This window comes from Triturus cristatus, chromosome 7 (genome assembly GCF_964204655.1).
Source record: "Triturus cristatus chromosome 7, aTriCri1.1, whole genome shotgun sequence".
NCBI lineage: Eukaryota > Metazoa > Chordata > Amphibia > Caudata > Salamandridae > Triturus > Triturus cristatus.
The window spans coordinates 824,507,205-824,526,047 of NC_140590.1; the positions used below are offsets into that span (position 1 = coordinate 824,507,205).

The window sequence follows — 18,843 nt, forward strand, 5'->3', positions numbered from 1 at the left end:
TTCCACATTCCCTCCTTGTCCCCTACTTGCCCGTCAAGAGATATCAATCTTCATCAATCCATTGATCTGTTCATATAGCATCATTTGTTCTTCTTTTTTCTTCTTCTGGGACGAACGAAATCTTGGTGGTGGAATACACGATGTGAATGAGTATTTCTATGATAATCAGGAGGAGCTAGGAAAACAGGTGGTAGGAGGAATGCTATGTAACAGGTACCATCCCAATCTAGAGGTAGGCGTATATATGCGGTCTGGCCACATATAAAGTAGGAATGACGAGAAGCTCTAAATGTAGACTTGCCTTGATCACTAAATTTTATTACAGTGGTGCATTTACTATGGCCCATGTGTATGGAGCCATTCTTTCTTATACATAATTCCCCTTTTACTGGGAATACGGACATGGCGGGCAAGATTGGTGTAGCTTCAGATTCAACGTTCAGGATCATGAGGTTAAGTGTAAAATTACCTAATCCATATACTTCATTTTCTAGATCAGTTCCTGTTCTTTTGGGAAGTCCCTCCTTGTTAGGGTAGCAGACTTTAAGCAAAAACTAAGTTCAGGTTTCCCCATACCCAGTTGTCTTGATAAACTGCGGAATTCGAATCTAGGGAATTAATCAAACTAAACCATGCTCCACAGGAGCCATTGTGTGTGAACGGATAGAGAAAGAGGGGCAAAACTCCCTTATAGTTCTGATAGGGGGGGAGTCGGCCACAGACCCAGCAGTCTGTAGCATTGCTAGTCTGATGTGAATGGTGCAGCATCTGAATAAAGGTATTGTTGCGTAAGGCAAGTCGATATGATAGCTCATAGGATGGCAGATCACTAAATGTGTGCTTTATGGTATCATTAGTGGAGGAGTATAAGAGTGAGGCAATAGGAGGAAAAATAGCATGTAGTATTAAGCTGATACATATTATCGTGATGCACAGAAGAGATTGAAAAATTACAGTCACTATACATCTATTTGCTTCTTATCTTGCTCTCTTATTTTTGCTTTATGTTATTGTCCAAGATCTTATGCGAGCCAGAATACATGTTCAACCGCTTCACCACCTAGTGGACTTCATTGATCAAACGGGTTCTGACTTCTTAGATCAAAGTTTAGCTTTGTGGAAACTTCTGGGGAGTCTCCTCTAGAAAATGGTGTTCAAAATCCAAAATCCAAGTTTAAAGTCTTTTTCCTTTGTAAAAGAGTGGTGAAGGTGCACTTTGACTTTAACGGCCGTCCCCGTGGTCCAGAGCACTGACTTTGGCGCCTTTCATCCAGGAGCGATGGAGTATTCTTTGACCTGGGTGTTGTCAGGGAAGGCGGCAGCAACCTGCGAACAACAAGAGAGTAGTGCAGACATCAAGGAAGCCAGGTAATCTGTCAGCATGTTACTATTAACATCAGTAATCTTTTAGGCATTGTAGTGCCCCACATATTTGGTGGTCTACCAAAGACCACTTCATAGGGAGATAAGCCTGTTCTAGAATGAGCTACCATTCGCATGTAAAAGAGGGCAACCGGCAGGGCTACCATCCAATCTACACCTTTGTCTGCGCAAATTTTTAATGTCTGATTATGTCTTTCTACAAGGCCTGCTGCTTCAGGATGTCGCACACAATGGAATTTCCAGGTATACCCTAACAGAAGGGACACCTGCTTCATTAGTACCAGGACATATTTGTAACCTCTACATCTGTTTATTTGGATATAATCCATTTGGAGCACTTCAAAAGGGTGGTCAGGTGGATGGAATCCACCTTGTTCCATCGGAATGCCTTTACCTGGATTGAATTGGCAACAGATCATACATGTTCTGACCTTTTGTTTCGCTGCTGCACGCAGGTGCTTGTTGAACCATATATTCTGTAAGCTATCTATCATTGCTTTCTCTCCTAAGTGTGCAGGACTATGTGCGGTATTTATAATCACTTGTACCATTGAATCAGGAAGAAGCCATGTGGATTTGCCCTTGTCATCCAACCCTGATCAGTCAGTACCCCTCCTTGTTCCGACCATTTCTTTAATTCGTCCATCGTAGCATGTGTCTGTATGTCTTGTACATCCTTGGAAGGATCCCTAACTGTCATGGCTTTGGACACTTATTGAACCTGTAACTTTGTCATGTCTAGTGGGGTCTGAGCTGTCTGTTTAGCTGTTCGGTCTGCCAGATCATTGCCTTGGGAAATGGTATCTGTGGCTCTAGTATGTGCTTTACATTTTAGGATAGCTATGGCTTGTTGGTAAATGTATTGCTTCCAGTAGGGCTTGAATATGGGGGCCATGCTGTATCTTGGCCCCATGAGAGGTCAAGAAACCTCTTTCTCGCCAGAGAATCGGTGTAAATGTTTACTCTCAGGTGCTTAGCTCTTATGCATGCTTGTGTCAGGGCGATGAGCTCTGCTGCTTGTGTTGACAATATGTCTATTCTTTTAGTCTCTATTATTACAGTATCAGTAGTCACTGCATATGCTGCCACTAATTCTCCCGCCCCTGTCCTCATGCATGAGCCGTCAACTTATAGTGTTAGGTCGGGGTCTGGGAGTGCAACGTCTGTCAAGTCTTGTCTTGGTTTAGTCACGGTATGTATTACTTCAACACAGTCGTGTGGTGAAACGCTTTCTGTACTGGAGGGCAAAAGGGTAGCAGGATTCAGTATGTTGCATCGTCTGATCTCTATGTGTGGTTGAAATAACGTTGGCTCATAGCCTGTCAGTCTAGCTACAGTCAGGTGTTGTGTTTGTGTCCGGTTCAAGAGAACCTCTACTGCGTGTGGTACTTGTACTGTCAGAGGGTGGCCCAGCACTATCAAGTCACTTTGTCTTATGGCTAAGGCCGTTGCTGCAACTGATTTTAGGCACGCAGGCAAAGCCTGTGCTACTGGGTCTAATGTACTAGAAAAATAAGCACAGGGCTCGTGTTTTCCTGCATGATCTTGTGTTAGGACAGATAGTGCTGTTCCATCCCGCTCTGTCACAAAAAGCATAAACGATTTGTTGTAATCAGGGTTTGCTAAAACTGGTGCTTGACATAAAGCTCTCTTTAATTCTTCAAATGCCACAGTGTGTTCTTGAGGACTTTAGTCTTTTTGTGTCTTGGGCTGGGAAAAACCAGAAATCAATTGAATACGTTCCGGTGCCCACAACTAATTCCCCTGAAAGATCACAATAAAACATGAGAAAAAGGGGAAAGCACCATACCTATTTCCTCGACTTAATTTCTAAGGGGGCTAATTTCTAAGGGGCTTAATTTCTTAAGGGGCTAGCGGGAAGCGAACCTCCTCAGGGGCCAGCAGAAAGCCAATATTCTCCTCCTTCCCCCCCTTTTTGACAGGAGGAAATCTGAAACAGATTTCACTGCTGTCAAACACTATCAAACCCTGTGTCTTGTCAACACTATTAATCCCTGTGTGTAGCTACTGGGCGTAAGCAAAATTATAGGAGATACACAGCGTATTTGAAACGGCGAGAAATCCTTCAAATTAATGTACAAACCTCATTGTGTTAGCTCATAAGCTAGCCAAATGACATCTCATATGCAAATGTCCCTATTACATGAACCTACACCAACCTGAAGTCAATATTAATGCTAGTAGGCCCTAATAGGAATGCTAAATTACCTAAATATTCGGAAAACCAAGTTTAAGAACAGTTGTTAATGTTGATAATTAATAATTTATCTGCTAAAGAAATCAGTCATTTTGCAATAATTTCCACCTATACAATAAATAGCCTAATTTAAAAACAAGTCAACTTTTGGGGCCACCACTTACAAGAATGAGCTTACTAAAGCAAACTTGAAAAAGGAAATCCTGTCAGATATTTTCTCATTACCCTAAATACCGAGCCTCATTTGTCACTCTGTGGTGGCAGTCCTTATTTAAAACAGGCCTTCAAGAGTTAAGATGCGAGTGCACAGATCATAATTGTTCCTTAATGTCCAATCTGGAAACATATGACCGAGGCTGCCTGTCTATAAGAGAAAGGCAGTCATGTGAAAAATATTTTAGTCTTGCATAATTTTTCCTTTTATTTCATTCATCTCCAACACCAATTAGACATACACTGATAACGTGTTGTCTGCTATTTTGACAGCATGATAAAGGTAATATCACGTCTGTGAAATTTAGTAATTGTGAACAAGTTCCAGCCAAGCGCTGTGCAAAGATCGCCGTCGTCACGACTATCTCTGTACTTGCACAGGAGAACTTGGTATTAAACGCTAAACAGACTGGTCAATACAACACAAAAACAAAACATATATAAAATACATATGCCAAGCCATCAGTATACCAAGCACAGAAAGCATAGACAATTGCACTAACATATATAAATGAGCAGCGATGCGCAATTACAGTACCTACAGCTCAGAGGCGAACATTCTGGCCTGCTTAATTTGTCAGGCTTATAATCAATAATTCATTTACCTGCCCTATACACCCCCATCTGAAATCACCGTGTCAAGTCTGACACACAGAATCAGCAATAATAATCAAAAACGAAGAACACACGAACCTGTTTGTTTTCTTTTATAAAAATGAGCTATGCATCTTCGTCAACACAATGTACCCTAATGTCCCAGACGAAGACGCACCTCTCATCTCTCCTCACAGACTTTTAACCACTGGATCATTTATCCAATGCAACTGGTGGCAGCTTGTGGCCACAATTCAAAAATGTCTGAATTTGAAAATCGTTTTTATATAGGCACGTAGCCCTTAAAATTCCAAGCAAGAGCAACATTTTACTTTCTGGCCAGAAGCAATATAACAATTGCTAAAAAATAAAACAAATCTTCTCCATAGACATTTCCTCGGGGCACTGGTTTAACACAGAATAGACCAAGGGAATCTTTCTCGACTTACATTTCTCAGCTGCCCTGTCTTATCAGAGAAGCTAAAAATAGCCCCTCAGCGCGGCCTGAGCCTGGGCTGCCAGCCAACTTTTTTTTGTTGTTCCGGCTGCAGGCATTACACAGATGCGATGTCAGAGAAGCTTTCTAAGCAGTGCCTCTGTTCTGCTCCTCTCACCGGCCCCCACCTACACTGGCTACAAGGTCAGAATCTGTCTCCGATTTCTGTATCACATACTGCTCTACACAGCCCCCACCTTCTCCTCACTCTGAAGCTGTCAAAGACAAAAAGACTACTCAATTCCATAAAAACTGCAATAATTCGCTCAATTGAAAAATTATTTTTACATACAATTTGCACTCAGGGGGTCATAATCTCACCGACTTGACCCAGCACATTGGCTCACTGGACCACCAAGAACACAAACCTGTATTCTTGAACAATTTGCAAATTCGAAATACCCACAATTCTTTTTTTTTTTTTTTTTTTTTTTTCAAGCTAAACTTTTCAAAAATTACTTTTTCGTTAGCACTTTGTACATTAGGGGTGTCATCAAATCACAGGTGTTGCTCCTTCTCTAGCTACACCCCTCTCAATTTCCTATTGACAACGTAGTCAAATGTTGGACCATGTAAACACCAGCTATGCGCTGTTCAATTGGTGGGTTGTTCAAGAACCTTCGGGCTACTATATCATTATTATATGTATCGTGGTACTTGCGGTGGCACTCTAACTGGTCTTTCTACTGGAGCCACTCTTGCTAGGTCCTCTGAAAGGACGGGATAAATACCAGCAACGTCAGTATTTCTTTCTCTGTCAGCCTGCGCTCATTTTACCTGTAACATCTTTTCCTTGGCTCTTCCAGACTCCAGTCTACTTCTCTCTGCTTCGTGAAACACTTACTCTGACCTCCTATGTGACTCCTTGCGCCAAAAACTCAATGGCATCCTTCCAAGCTGGTCTACATTTTCTCTTTCATAAGAGTGTTTCGTTGTCCATCTACTTGTTCTGCTTTTACTCGGATACCTTCCTCAACTAACACGTTTTCTCGGGCTTTGTCTGAATCCTCCCTACTTTTCTCTTCTTTTCTGAGCGCTTACTCTGTGCGTCTATGCTATTCTTTACGCCATAATTCAATGGCATCTTTCTGTTACTGTCTGGCTATCTTTTTCCATAATTCTTCTTCTACTCTCATGATGCAATCTGCATCCCATGTCCCAACTGCGGGCCACCTCTGACTTTCTGGTAAATCCTTGGTGTAGTCCACCCATAAATCAAGAAATAATACGGCATCTAGGCCATGCTTATGATACATAAAGTACCCTGGAGTGTCCCTAGGTGGAATGGGAACAGCTTCTTTTGAGTACCCCTTTTCTTGTTTTGATCTGTCTTAATTTTGAAAAGAGCGGCATCTTTAAACCTTGCTACTTTATTCTTACTCTTAATACCTGGACTTGAACACAATTAAATACGATAAACATAATAATGAACACTCATTCATACCACAATTTTTAAAACATATTAAAACATTTAACATTTAACGAACAACAATGATGGCCATTGGGAACTAATCACTTAGCATAATACTCGACACTAACTAGGTGATTCTGAATTTTATATACTAGACATACTAGATATACTGCTAAACAGTACAGATACACTGCTGAAACAGTGCAGACCGGATTTGTGTACCCAAACCCGTCTTGACCGGCACAACCTATGTGCACGTCAGAACGCCTCCCCGGCAATGGTACTCACCGGGTAGCTCGGAACGGAAGGCCTCGGAACTGAACTGGACTGGACTGGACCGGACTGGACTGGACTGGACTCTACTCGTGACCTGGATACTTCGGAACTTCGGAATCTGGTGGGCCTCTGTATACCTCGGACACAGCTCTCTCGCAGGTGGGCTCTGGGTAGGACAATCTGCGTTCCTCACCGCCTCGTATGGATGCCTGGTCGCAGTCTGTCCCCTTCGTTGGCCTGAGGGAGTTGGCGGGAAGACCCGCGACGTGCGCGCTTGAAGTCCATCACGGCTATGGAAGGGGGCAAAACTGGACCTTCATCTCCGGCGTGTGGGGAAAGAGATTAAACTGTTCGGGCGCCATTATGTGGTAAATAAAATATCACGCTCTCATAATTTCATAATATCAATAAGATCATGCATAAAGCAAGAGGCTGAGTCTGTGGTATCAGGTTCTAAAAGGGCTTTATTCCAATAACTCGAGTCAAAGGGAGAATATTTCCATCACCAAAAAAGGATCTGGAAGGGACTGAAAAGTATTCTCAAATATTCTCAAAACATTATTCACAGAGTACAGTATATATACATTTCTCAATTGTACGTAAGCAAAAGAGCAAGAGAGAATGAGATAAGAGCATGTGGGCGTGTAAGTAGGCGTGAAGGTGGGCGTCCATGTGGGCGTCCACTTGATGATAATGGGTAATTTGTCATGTGTGGGTGGATACCTGGAGGGGGTTGCGTGATCTGCTGGAATTGTACTGGAACTTTGCCTTACTTGTGCTCAACTCGAGCATGACGTGTAACTGACGTGGGGCTAGAGGGAGAAAGGGACTTGACATTTAGCTCTTCATGTGGAGACAAAAGTCTGGGGTTATGTCAACCTAATCCCAAATCATATCTAACATCCTATGTTTAAAGAACTATGTTATCCAAAAAGAAAGGTCTCTCGGAGTAGAACCTTATTCTATACTGACTATATTGACTGTGAGTGCGTGTACAAGCGTCTAAGTGTCTACACAATATGCGGGGGCAGAAATCGTCCATAGTAACAGGGCTATGAATTACTTGCATAAAGACAGAGAAGCCGGGCCTTTGCTCGGTAGCTGGCAGGATGTTTACTTAAACTACTAGACAGGAATGCATTGGGCAGGGAGCGGAGCAGATAATTTCGAAGGTGAAATACAGTTTTTGGCAGGCAACAAGCTGATGTCAGGCACTGTTAGCTGCGCAGGGAATGAGGACAAAGTTCATGGATACAGATGCAGGCTCAGACTGGAGCTCTCAGAGGCAGAAGGCAGGAAAAGCTTGATGGCAGAATCAGGGCCTACTCGCCTGGACTGAAAAATAGCATAAGTGAACCATATAAAGCCGGTGGCCTTTCGTACTTAGGAATGGAATATCCGGCCCATTCATGGCGGATCTGAAAGAGGACATGTTAACGGTGGACGCACATGTATTTGCGTCTTCATAACTGGAACTGGAGGGAACATACATGTACTTGTGATTTATACATGAAACCGTTGGGGTCCAAGATAGGGGACATAACTGATCATAAAAATCCATATTTCCACAATTGGCATAGCCAATAGGTCTCGCGCGTTTGGGACCTTATAAGTGTTTAGCCATGCAACAGTTGATGTTGTTGCACCAAGGATATTGTGCTGCATAACTAAACACGTATAAGGTCCCAAAGGCGAGACCTATTGGCTATGCCAATGCATGTATATTCAGTGGTCGGGACCTCCACCAGGGCGACGGAGGTATTTACTCTGTCGCCCCGGTTAAACAATGGCCCAACCGCCGAAAAAGAAATCTGGCCCTTTGGCCCAAAGCAAGAGCGCGAAAGGCAGAAAACTGCTAGAGTAGGCGTTAAAAACAGAAAAGAAACAGTTACAAAAGAAAAAAGTAGGGATAAAAAGGAGCGATTTTATTTCTTTTCTCCCGGGAGAAAGGAACAAGTTGACAGACACAAGCTCCAGAAATTCAAAAGCCCGCATCACATTTTTCAAACTGTCCCCTTCATGGTCGTTACGCTTCTGTAAATAGGTCGCGATAATACTATACAGGGTATCGCCCCCGAATTCCTCACAGAGGCAGGAAGCAGGCAGTAAAATTTGTGTAGCTCTCTCCTTTGTGGCTTCCTCGTTGCACGGGGACAGTTTTCCTTGTAGCCACCTTTCTTCATAGTACGCGATGTAGTCCAGGAAAAGGTTTTCGGCTGCTTCGGTGTTTAGCTCTTTCATTTTTACGGATCGGTGTTTTATGAAACGTAAGCTGTTTTTCTTTACTCGCAGCAAAACTCTAAACAAGGAAGTTGCATGTTTATAGCCCACCTCTTCCAAGTTTACAAATGCTACATGGCCATTGGCTAGCTGATAGCCGTGCAGGCGAGCCTATAGCAACGTTCTGCTGTCAATCCATGTTAAGGCGTGTCCTCTCTAGATAAGGAAGCCGCAAAGCAAAAGTGAAACTTTAAAGGAAGTGTTCTCGAGCACAAGTCAAGCAATGCTGAAAGGCAATACCGCGTGTTCAGTTAGTATTTTGTCTGGTAAAATTAATGGGGGTAAACCTAACTAAATTCAATGTAATGTGCAGGTGTGCAACAGAAGTAGGGTTCTCGCCTGACTGTGTGTTGTGTTTTTTTTGTTTTGTTCCAGTCTGGCCTGTAATTTTTACTCCAGGCCGGTAAAAACATTAGGAAAAGCACTGAGATTCGGTATTTTTACCCACATGAAGCATAAGCCTACAACATTTACCATGTGAAACAAGACTGAGGCGCAAAAGTGAAAGCAGGCTGGCTGGCGAGTGGTGTGCGATGTGCGTGCACCATGACGAGAGAGGAAAGCCATATGGCGCCTCTGCTCGTCATTGTGCGCGTAACCGCACGCCCGTCGCCAGTGCACGCGCCAGTGGGCTGAAGCGCTTCCCCAAACGGATTGCATGGCGGCACGATGCAGATGATTGTGCGCGTGCTCGCCATGCAATCCACTTTTGGGAGCACTTTTGGGAGCCCCTCTTACTAGAGTCTCGCATAGCGATTGCGTAAACGCAATCGTTAGGCGAGACCTAAAAAGGGTTCATTTTCTGTAGAAAGATGTGATGTGTACATGTTACATTTTGGGCTGTTTCCTGTCGCTGGCACTAGGCATGTGGAAGCATAGAATAGTAGAACATTTGTTATTACCAATTGGATTTTGCTGCATTTGTGCCTTCCAAATATAAGTCAGAGTGCAAGAAGGAAGACTTTTTGAAAAATAACCTTTAAATCATATTCTAGTATGGTTACCCAAATATTCAGAGATGTACAAATAGCCACTGCTCCTAAACTCCATATCTTGTGCTCATTTCAGAAATACATCGCTTGCCTTGATACCCATTTTTCACTCTACATATTTCACAATATGAATTGGTCTATACGCGGTGCACAAAGAAAAGCGGCTGTATGGTGCAGCTCAGTTGTTGGCTCTGGGCACATTGGGTTTTTGGAGAACCTACAAACCCTATATATCCCCACAACCAGAAGGGTCTAGAGGGCATAATGGTATATTGCTTTTGTAAAATCGACCCTTGTGACAAAATGTTACAGATGAAAATGTTGGCTGTTTTTTCCTACTCATTTTCAATTTTCCTTTATTTCAACAGTTAGTTTCCTTGGATAAATCTTGAGGCATCTATATATATGACCCCTTGCTGAATTCAGAATTTTGCCTACATTTCGGAAATCTATAGCTTTCCTGAATCACCCATGTGTTTCCCACTGGTTTCTGTTTCAGAAACCTGGGAAGATGATGACTTTATTATAGCAAACCGTTCGCTGATGCTATTTTTAGGAGAATAGAAAACAGACACTTTTATGCGGAGCACTTTTTTCCTATTTTCCCCCCAAAACTCGAAATTGAGCTAAATTTTTCCTATTTTCTCACTCCCCTCCAGGGGAATTCATGAACCATGGGCACCTTTACAATCCCCAGGATGTTGGAAAAAGGGCACAAATTTAGCGTGGATATCTTACATGGAAAAAAAGTTATGCAGCCTTAAGTGCTAACTAACCCAAATAGCTCAAAAAGGGTTCGGCACTGGTAGGGGTGGGGAAAGCATGCAGGAGGAGGGGGAATTGGCCCAGCAGATAAGTGGTTAAATTTGTTCAGCAAAGTAAAACGGCATTCAAGAGATGTATGACTATTAGGAAAGTCATTTCCATGTGTAAGGTAACTGTTACATGCAGTCTTTGAGGCAGTAAAAGTGTCACTTTTGATGTACTTTAGGTAATAAATTCGAATTTGACCTTCACACTATAATAATACATGTGCAAATGGGAGAATATTAGGACAATTGCTCTAAATAATGTGTTATTGAGCCACATTTATTTTCACTGCCACAAATGGCGCTGAAGATAAATGTGGTCCAATAAATGCACTTTGAGTCTGTTTTTTTATAACAGTGTAAAGGTCAGACTTCATTTTGTTAACACAGAAGAATGATCTAGATTTTAGCTAACAGGCTAATGCGGTCATTACGCCTTTGGTTTCAATGTCTCAACATGGATTTATTCCTGGTAGAAGTACCATTAATCATATTCATAGAGTCATTACTCTTATTGACTTTGCTAATGAGCATCATAAAAAGTTGGGCCTAATATTTCTTGACGCCGAGAAGTCGTTTGATCGCGTATCTTGGGCTATTATGTGGGGTATTATGCGTGGGATGGGGTTCGGGCCAGACTTTATTAAGTTGATTAAAAGTATGCATAAGTCACCGAGAGCTAGAATCTGTGTTATGGGGCTGGAATCCAAGCAAGTTTGTATCAATAGGGGAACATTGATTTTCCATTACTTTTTGCTCTATATATTGCCCCATTTGTGCAGATGCTAGAACAAAGCAGCACGATAAAGTCATTTGAATGTGGGCCTTACCAGATACGTGTTCTAGCATATGCGGACGATATTGTTGTTGCCTCTGCGGATTCTGTACAGGCTATAAGGGAGATAGAAATGTTGGCTGAAGAATTTGGGGCGGTGTCGGGTTATGAACTAAATGCATCCAAAACTCAGATAGTATGTACTTACTAGGCCTGCCCGGGGAGAGTCGGATAACGGACGAAGCTCGATATCTTGGTGTAAAAATCAGAATGCCCCTACAAGAACTAATTGATGTTAACTGGGGTAGCATAACCCTAGCAGTTAAGCAGCAGTTAGACCACCTGGAGTGTTTGCATCTGACGTTAGTTGGGTGACGAAACGTTTTAAAAATGATTGTTCTTCCTAAAGCACTCTATTATTTTTAGAGCAGTGCCATTAGAGTTAACAAACAAACAGCTGCAAGGGCTTCAATCTATATGCAACAGATTTATCTGGGGACAACGTAAAGCCAGGAGAGCTTTTAAATACATGATGCTACCATTGAACAGGGGAGGGCGGTCGGTTCCGAATCTTTGTTTTTACTATTATGTTTGTTTATTGCAAAATATGCGTATTTTATTAACAGGGGAAGACGCAATAGAGGCAGAAGCTCCTTCAATATATCAACTATTGCTAGGGAAAGAAGCTAGAAATGTGTTATTAAATTTCTCCGAGCCAAGTTATTATAAAAAAAACTAGGTTTAAGGTTATTATTTCAGCTTATAAGGCTTGGAAAAGGATATGTAAGTGGTTAAATATTCCACAACTAAACTATTATACTCCACTCGGGTCAGCTGTTAAGTTTCCGGAAATATTCTGGGACTTTAAGATGTTGTGTTGGAAGATGCAGGGAATTTGATTTCTGGGTGATTTATACAAGGGTTGGGTGTTATGCTCATTCGAGGAATTAGTTGAAAGTTATCAACTTCAACATCATGACTTTTTTTAAGCATCTGCAACTGCAAGATTATCTCGTTAGACATCACCTGTATGAGGGAATCACGACGCTTCCAATTATAGAGGCTATTAGAAGGAAGGCCAAGATAGGGGCAATATACTCCATGTTAATTGAATCTCAAAAGGACGATTTGGCTGCTCATGATCTTAAATGGGCTGCGCGTTTAGAGGATGATGGAGAGGTGATCCAGACTTCTATAGATATAGCAGGAAAAATACTACTTTTATCGAATTTACAAACGCAGCATATAAGACCATCTTTGATTTATATCATACACCTGAACGCACGATGAAGTGGGGTGGAAATAATGATGGTAAATGCTTCAGGTGTTATAGTGATGGAGCAGATAGTGTGCATGTTTTCTTTGAATGCTCAGCACTGTCGCAATTAAAGCAACAAATAGAATTGTTTCTGCAAGAAGTTACAGGAACTTCTATATCAATAACGAAGGCAATGATGTTATTAGGTATATGTACAAATATTTCAAATGAGCAACCAATGTACAAATTTAGATATTTATCATTTATTGCTGTAGCTGTGGCGCGTCTGTGTATTGCCTCTTGTTGGCTCCAAAGGGAGGGTCCCCCATTAGGGATGTGGAGGGCAAAATGTTACCATATTTTTAATATGGAATATAGTTTATATGCCTTAAAATCAGCCAAGCGGCAAAAACTTGGGATTCAGATACGGGAGGCTATGATACACTATATGAAATAATCAACTGCTCTAGGTTGTTTAACGATAATATGAGCATAACCTGTTTGTTGCTGATGTTTTTGTGGATTTACCCTATGATTGATAATGATACTGTACTGACTATTTTGTTTGCTTTTGATTATAATTGCTATGATATATATATTTGTGACATGGATTGAATCAATAAAAAAATGTAAAAAGTAAAGGTCAGACTTCATTTTGTTAACACAGAAGAATGATCTAGGCATGTGAAAAAATTGTTTGACTCTCTCACAGACTACATGTTACAATTACTCTACATATGGAAACACCTCTCCAGACATGAGACCCCTTTAATATGATTTTAAATCACTACAAAAATATAACTCCTTATATCCTTGTTTTGGGTAAATACCTGTCTTTAAAACAAATACACAAGAATAAATGTAACGGCTATCATATAATATAATCATAACCACCATCGATTGATGGGAGGGGCATCACCTCTCATGAGTTTTGACTCAGCAGTGGTAATAAATAGCATGCTGTATTCTGTGCATCTCCATATATCACACAAACACACACACATGCTCACTCACTCACACACACACACATACACATATATATATTCCAAAGGCTATTTACCAAAACCCACGGTAAACTATCCATGCACTCCAGAGCTGCTGTGCATGACAAATCTATTCTGCACAAAAGCTGACGCATTTCAACCATCGTTTTTGGTAATATACTTTTGGGTTCTGCTCAGGGGCTCTCTGGGCTCTTTCCCACAGCAGCAGCGACACGGTCAGCTGCTAAACCTATTCGTGTGGGCCGTGCTGTTATATAATATACCTGGTACAAAGTATACCGTATGGCGAACTATTGCGTCTTAAGCAAATTTGCAGCAATGATCAGGACCTACACAAAGCTCAGGGAGATTGTATAAGAAGATTCAGGGAGAGGGGTACAGTAAAAAATGTTTGGAAACTGCCCTCGTAAAAAGCAATCAGGAATAAAGAGTAGCCCTTCTAAAAGCTAAAACTAAGGAGAGGGAGACCACCGACATACCTGATAAATTTAGATTCATCCTTACATTTAATCAACAGGAGGGTGCCGTAAGAAAAATAATCAAGAAAAACTGGTACTTGATTAGACAGGACCCTATAATTGGCACCATAGTCCCTAAACAACCTGCAATAACATACTGTAGGGGTAAATCAATGAAAGAAGTTTTAGTAAAGAATGACCCATGTGGCCCTCCAACTAAAAGCACATGGTCATCTCAACGACTGGGATTTCATAAGTGCAAAACCTGAAAAAATTGCCAACATGGTATATCTATGACTAAATACAAGACCCCATTTGGAGAAAAAGAAATTATGATAGACAAGGCGTTAAATTGTAAAACCGGTCATGTGGTCTATGTGCTAGAGTGCCCCTGTAAATTGAAATATGTAGGCAGTACCATCTTGCAGGGCCACAAAAGGGTGCTCCAGCACATAAGAGCCATTAAGAACAATGATCCTGCATATCCAGTGGCCCGCCATTTCAATGAAAAACATGCTGGCAACCCTAAGGATTTACAATACTATCTAATAGATTCCATTCCAATTAACAAAAGGGGAGGTGATTGGGAAAAGGCACTCCGCAAGTTGGAGATGCAATACATTTTAAATCTCGATACCAAGCACCCCAAAGGGTTAAATGCCTCGGAAGAATTACATGCCAGTCTATACATTTAAAAACATCTGGGGTCTTACATAATAAATTGAATCTTTTATTTTGCACCATGAATGTAACTAGATTTTTATAGATTATTTGATCAGATATATATCTATATATTTATTTATTTAGATAATCTCGCCTCATCTATAACAGTCTGTGAAAACAACACCAGAGTAGAATTAAGCCGCCTAATCCGTCTTGTATATATAAATTCTTTTAATCGTTTCTTTGATCTAATTGGTTTTGCACAGTTGGCACACATTGGGATGTGCAACACAAGTCACTTTTTTCACGTATTTTAGATATAGGAACAATAGGAAACTGGCAATATAAGTTATAACAGTATGAGTTGCTGCAGCTAGATAAAAGGAAGCAATTGTATATACATATTATTTAATGCAGTATATAGACATGCATCTATGAGGGCGTCAGGTATTTAAACCAGGACCGCATGCAGCAAAGATAACAGGATTCATTTTAGTATTCACTGTAATATAGTAGATATATATTTATATATTTATTTATTTATGTATTTATTTATATATTTATTCATATGATTTGCTGCTCTAGTAAATGCATTTATGCAGTTATTTATGTTATCTATGTACTGTATTTGAAACCACTAATATTGGGTTGACAAATGTCGATAATTGCTGCTCATACGATCTTTGACATGCAGTAGTAACTACTGTTATATCTGTTGCCTGTTTAAATTGCACATGTCACTTTAAGGTTTTAGTCACATGGTTGAAAAAAGAAAAAAAGTGAAACGTATATAAGAAACCTGTCATGGCCAAATTGCATATCATGTGAACAAGTCCCCTGTGAGGGACAAAACGCGTCATGGCTGCTGCATCCTTTTGGGAGTTTGAATAAAGATTGCAGCTTATGAACTACAGTGGTCCGCGCTCTTTCTTGAGATAACTATAACTCGCGCGACCGCCACTCTATCACAAGGATAATGTCATCAGTGATGTCATGAGTGATGCCACTGATCATGTCATGAATGATGTAATATGTGACGTCATGAGCAGAGGATTGCGGGCGCGCGAGTTATAGTTATCTCAACTAACTATAACGGGGGAATTTCATTGTTTTTTTACGAGTGAAATATCCACCTAACTATAACGTGTGAAACCTATGGTTTTTTTAAGTGAATTTGCAAGGTTTTTTAAATGCTAATTCCTAACTATAACGTGTGTGAAACCTATGGTTTTTTCAGTGAATATATATATATATAAACACTTAAATTTGATTTTTACTTCTATTTTTTTTATTGTTTTTTTTCTGCCGTGCGCGTACGGTTAGCTTACCGTACGTGCACCCCGCGATTTTTTAAAAAAAAATTAAAATGTATTTTTCATACTTTTGGGACCTTCTTGGACCCCCTGACAAACGCTAGGGGGTCTGCAACTCTCTTCGTTGCCCCCTTTTCACGTTCTCCACCTTTGTTTATCAGTGTGAGACACACAAAATGGCGGCCGACACTTCCTAATTTCGACCGATTCGAATGTTTACAGTCATGTAACCACCAATCAGAATTAAGCTCGCGCACGGCAGCGTGCGCGTACGGTAAGCTTACCGTACGCTCTCGGAGCGCGCCTATAGATATATTGATTTAAATGCTATTTTCTCAGGAAATACTGACCAGATTTACACCAGACCTGCAAAAGGCACATCCCTGACCTGAGGACTACCTCTGCCAAATTTCAAGTAATTCTGTTCAGCCGTTCGGGATGTAGCTTGGACTAAAGGTCCTATGGAAAAATGCATGGGGAAAACACGTTTTGGGACCCCCCCTTTTTCTCAGCCCCCGCTTGACGAATCCCCCCGAGACTTTCAGGGTAGGAGCGGAGTGGAGCGCCCCACCTATTTTGAAAATTTCGCGAGGATTCATCAATCGGCGCCAACGTTATTCAAAATAGAATGTTGCGGATTTCCTATGGAAACACGGTCCTAACTATAACTATCTACTGGCGACTGCCAGTAGATATATATATATATATATATATATATATATATATATATATATATATATATATATATATATATATATATATATATATATATGCAAGGAACTTCGTCTGAGACCTCCCAATTCCTCCTGGAAAGACGAACACGGACCCATGAGATAAGTGCAGGGTTATTTATTGAATCCAACAAAACACACCTCCGCCATGACGCGTTTCGGCCTTCAAGAGGACTTGATCACATGATGCTGTGATAGAAAACCAAACATTTAAAGTGCTAGTGCAATGTCACGTGCAAAGTTAAGCAAATAGACATAGAAAATATATTTGAAGGTTATGGCCACATTCCTTTTGTTAAAATGTTGACAAACGCTGAATACGTTTTTTTAAAAACCAATGTGCACAGCTTAAATACATAAATACCTGTAAAAAAGCGGTACACATTAAACGAGCATAAAAAATGTGTACAATTGCACCTTTTTCCCCTGAAACCCGGTTTCACGCTTATGAGTTAAAATCTCATAGGTCATAAAAATTGGGTTAAAAGATAAAAAAAGGGGAGGGAGACGGGGTGCAAAGTGCAAATATTCAGATGATAGCAGCAATAATATGTGCAAATGTGCAAATGCAGCATCCTTGATTACAAGTGCAAACAAAAGTTTAGCAGCCTTTATATGACAAATTTCTGAAGAACACCTGTCACTCTATAATGCACCTGGATCATCACATTGTATAGTGCATATATCCATTTGTTGCCCCAGATGTCGCCCTGGTTGTTCTAATGCATATAGATAGATAGATAGATAGATAGATAGATAGATAGATAGATAGATAGATAGATAGATAGATAGATAGATAGATAGATAGATAGATAGATAGATAGATAGATAGATAGATAGATAGATAGATAGATAGATATATAGATAGATAGATAGATAGATAGATAGATAGATAGATAGATAGATAGATAGATAGATAGATAGATAGATAGATAGATAGACAGATATTGATTGAAAAAACAAAGTTTGAATTGATGTTGTAGTGTTAAAACGTAACATTTTGAACAAAATAAAATGAAATGTTAATATATATATATATACACACACACACACACACACACGCACACAAAAACATCAGTATTTACCAGCTGTTTTGCGTGGTAATGTACAACGTGGTTAAACAAAGCATTGTAAATGTACAGTGTGGTGTAAAAACCGTGTTGTAAGTTACCACGTGCTAAATGAATGTGTGGCAACGTCCAATATTCGATTCAAAGCAGACTGCTGGAATCCACACCTATTCTTTAAGGGTGGAGGGATTCATTGAATAGTAGCTATCTCCTTGTCACATGCACGGAGTACCTGAGTGAGTGGAACCAACGCCCCACTCGAGGTGCCTGTTAAAGAATTGGTAACAATAGCTCTTGGAGACAACTGTCAAGCTAGACATAAAAAAGTTCAGAACTCACTGCAGAGTTTGACACAGGGAACTAATGGAGGCCTCTCACAAGGCCATGTAAAGAAAACAAGACTACTCAAGACGGCAGAAGCACTCTGCTTAGAGGAACTTTTTTTCATGAGCCAAATAGCAGTCCCTCTGAGAGAGGCTTGCCTTTTTTTTTTTTCTTAGGAGCTGGAGCTGAACCCGCCTAGTCTATTAATGAGTCCCCTTGGGGATTCAATCGATATGATTCCCATATTGGGCTGGATTCCGATGGACTCAGATAATTATTTGGAGAACTAACAGTCTGAAGAAGTGCATCCTCAGAGACTTCAAGGTCAGGGGGCTGGCATAGCTGAAGGATGGGAAAACACCTTTCAGACTCAAGGCCGATTAATATCTCTTACGTATGATGCAAAGAAGTGATATTTGTATTGTGAAGGAAAGACTCGGTGCTGTACAACATTTCAGTGTGGGCTCCACTGTAATAGTTTAGCTGATCTTGCTGTCTCGATGTAATAGTTTCTCGAGTCACTGCTAGGTGGAGGAACGGAAAAATCCAGAAATTCTGAGTTTCAAGTACTTTCC

General features: G+C 40.7%; 1 protein-coding gene across 3 annotated transcripts in view; it reads left to right on the forward strand.

Moving 5' to 3' along the window:
- Window positions 1-18,843, forward strand: part of FLT4 (fms related receptor tyrosine kinase 4) — a 486,636-nt gene that overhangs the window by 345,477 nt on the left and 122,316 nt on the right. The gene's annotated exons all lie outside the window — the stretch shown is intronic.